Below are 4,112 nucleotides of genomic sequence, written 5' to 3'. Positions count from 1 at the left end.
AAAAGTATTATATGAAACAATTTCACAAGATTAAACAATTTCATGAAAAAATTTCATAAGATTAAACAATGAAATCGACGGATGAAGGTGGTTTGCACGGTTTACACAAATGAGGGCGGTTTTTATTTGATCACTCCTATATATATATATATACTAGTGGTATACCCGCGCGATGCAGCACGGGTGAGTCACAATTCTGAAACATTAGTTTAGCCTTGAATCATGAGTTTATGTGGTTATTTTACAAATCAACTAATATATAAAGTTTAAGGTTAATATGATGTTATTAGCAAGATCGAATGGAAAAATAAAGTTGAAGGTCATATAATGGTTTGTCAATAATAACCAAGGTGAAACTGCAAGAAAACATTATTGGTAAGATAATAAGCCAACTTCCTGAATCACCATACAAACCATAAGATGATAGAAGTTCATAAAATGTAAACTATACTAAATAACAGATCAATCGTCACATTAGTGCCTCATTGACCTGGTTAGTCTCGAACTCTGAAGTACATAAATATCATTTAGATGAAATATAAAACATGTTCTTTACAATAATGAAAAGCAAGAGCACCTATAGGTAAGAAGAACTGGTATTGCAATACTTGAGTATTACCCACTTCCGAACAATCGAGACACCACATAAATTTGGATCAATTTAGGTACAAAGTTGAGAGCGCCTCATAATGGATGAGATTAACGATGCGGATTAGCTTCAATAGTTCCAACTTTCAAGTAATAGAGGTGCATTTTCTATCTGCTTTGTGCTAAAAGAGTTAAGGATCGCGTAATAGGGGTTCACATATGCATTTTGGTGTAAAAGGATATGTATTTTGACTTTCTTTTAACCAAACCAAACAAAACAAACTCCATATGTCCTACCAGAATGAGAGGTAATGGGAGGGTGGGATGTAGGCAGACCTGACCTCTACCCAATGAGTAGAGTTCTTATTTCCTTGAAGACCCTTGGCTCGTGCAAAATACATGAAAAAAAATGATACAACTTGAATATAAGAAAGACAATGCTAAAAAATGAAAAGAATAAGAAAAGACAACACACAAGTAAAACAGCAGAGAAAAATTATAGCACTTCCAATTTGATCAGTTTGTCTATAGTGTAACATACAACAAGTTTCTAGTTCAGAAGTTGAAATCAGTGTTACCTTCTCAATTGCAACATCATCTGGGATAATCACATGGCATTTGCATCCATAAGCAGGAGCAACTGTGCAAGGGAGAGAAGCATAAAAAGATCGAACCACAATTGGAAGGCATGTTTTTACTGTTTTCCACAGCTCAAGTTATTGTTTTCGGTCATCAAATATGTAAAAGGAAGTATATATGCTATACTATTCTATATACGACCCTCTCTCTTTATCATCTTGAGATAAAACGATGAACAATGTACCGTTATTTATATAACTTGTTACTACTTAAAGGTTCTAGTATATAAATCTCACAATCTTTGAGAAAATATTATTTATGTAGCCATTGATGTCGGTTTACGTATTTTGTGTAAGATTAAAACATTAGAACTGAAGTAAGAGAATAACATCCCTACTACCATGGTCAATATCCCATTTCGGACCCAGAAACAAAGTCGAGTCCAAGCTCTAACAGGAAAGATGTTGGTGTATCTTATTTGAGAGTTCCATTTTGGTATATCACATGTTCAAAACAGAGTGGGTGAGTAAGCATTTGATCCTCAAAGTGTTGGTTTGAGAATAAATGTTGAGAATGGAAAAGACAGCCTATTAGTATAAGTTACTAACACTTGAGTGGAGTATTAAATACAATTATCGTGTAAATGCAGTCCCTTACGTGAAGCTTGTGCTCCTGGTTGCCCAAGTACTTAATATGCATGAACTACATCACAATAACAAATCCTACAATTTCTTTCAAAGGTAAGAGTAACAGAAGCATTTATTGTATCATTTAGACAGTATAACATGGATATTTTGAAATATGCCTAATGTAAACTGATAAAGAAAGTACTAACAATATAAAGAGCGTATCATCGATTACTGTATTCAATTACAACATACAATTTAGTCCAAAAAGATAGTTTGCATAAACTTACATTATGGTTAGAGTATCTCAATGGCTTATGGAATGACGCAACAAGAGAGCTATTGTGTTTTCTTCATTGGAGGGATGTTGATCAAGAGAGCTATTGTGCTTTCTTTCCATTGTTGGTTCAATCCTCAATTACAAGAACTGGTTTTTTTAAGCAACAAGAAAATTATACCACCAGCTATAGCTTATTTTAAGGGTCATTTGGCTATGTATCTTTTAACTCAAGTGAGCTTATGTGACTTACTTGTATCCTAATTGATCTCTTAAAAAAATTCTTCTTATTTACATAATCAACATGTAAACATATAGAGACCACTTGAAAATGAGTTTTTGAAACTTAAGCAGTGAACCTGCCTGATACATCTGTTTATGGCAGCTATTCATATTAAGTTACCAACCCAACTAAGAGCTTAAGCTCATAGAGACTGTGTTCATATTAAGTTACCAACCCAACTGTTCATCTAGCCCCTCTTTCACATTTCTGGAACTTTGTTTTCCTTTATATCAAGCTTATTTACCATATACTCTAAAAAAACGCATTCATGTTAACAGAGATTATAAGCGCAATGCGACGGGATGTCAATTTTTTTTGTAAATTGAAAGTATGAAGTTTATGATCATTTAAACTTCAAATTTTGATTGACCAGAGATTTGGAAAGAGAATTGTGCGATTAACGGATTTCCAAACACACATCAGTTGTTATTCTTTAAATTGTTTATAATGGTCTTTAGATTGTTTAATAATACTTTATGCTATTCAAGTATGAAATCTTCAGAGTTACAACTCAATGTCTTTAGAGTTACAGCCGCATGTATCCAGAGTTAAGCCTAATGCATCCAGAGTTTTGCTGCCAGCTTTGCACAGTTGTACCATTTTGATCATATCTCCCTCCTTACAGATCCAAAATTGATGAGTCCAGATAGGATGGAAATCTAAGACACAGTTCTACAACTTTGATGTTTTGAGTTTTCTCAAAATCAAGCTTCTTGTATGTCAAAAGCTGTGTTGAACTCAAGTGATAGCTGCTGGATAAAAGCTGAGAAAAACACGTGTTTGACTTTCAAAAGTCAACTCTAAGCTTAAGGCTAATTCAACCATTCTCTAATCTTGAAGGGCAATTAGATGTTCTTAGTGGATGTTTTTTATGATTTTAAAGAGATATATTCTTCGATTTTGAAGCCCTATCTCCCGGATCTCAAAAGAACAAAGACAGTGAAGTTTTATGAACCATTTCCTCCTTTGATCGTAAAGTCACATGCTCTAAACTTAAAGAACACTCAACTCATATTGTAAAGATGAAATAGGAGTTGTTGTATTTGGAACAGAAGGTAATATCCATTTACATGATCGAGTTCATCTTTATTAACCCCTCTTTTTCTGTGTTAATGTCAAGTTCTTGAACTTTTCTTTGAGGAGAGTCATAAACATGAGCAGGCCCACATTGGCTGCATCAAGTTCTACAAGTGCCCATGCTTTTACATTCTGCTCTGCTCATGTTAGCATTGGATGAAAGATTATCTTCCATCCAATGTACTTATATAAGTTCTCTAATCTTGAAGGGCAATTAGTTGTTCTTAGTGGATGTTTTTTATCAATTTATCACAGTGCTAGAATAAGTTCTTCCAGATTTTCAGAGTTGTGTTTACAGAAATCTGATGATGTACTTCCAGATTTAGAGTGAGTTTAAGCAAAGCATATTCAGAGTTATCAGATAGCTCTTCCATGTATTTAGAGTTACAACTTTATGTTTCCAGATTTCTGCCAAGTGCATTCAGAGTTATGCATCAACGTTTTAAGAGTTGGACTTTATGCTATTCAAGTATGAAATCTTCAGAGTTACAACTCAATGTCGTTAGAGTTACAGCCGCGTGTATCAAGAGTTAAGCCTAATGCATTCAGAGTTTTGCTGTCAGCTTTGCACAGTTGTACCATTTTTGTCATATCTCCCTCATTACAGATCAAAATTTGATGAGTCCAGATAGGATGGAAAGCTAAGACACAGTTCTACAACTTTGAAGTTTTGAGTTTTCTC

Source organism: Cynara cardunculus (genome assembly GCF_001531365.2).
Source record: "Cynara cardunculus var. scolymus isolate 2C chromosome LG 13, CcrdV1, whole genome shotgun sequence".
Classification (NCBI taxonomy): Eukaryota; Viridiplantae; Streptophyta; class Magnoliopsida; order Asterales; family Asteraceae; genus Cynara; species Cynara cardunculus.
The sequence above is the reverse complement of the archived record's forward strand: the minus strand, read 5'-3'. Positions refer to the sequence as shown.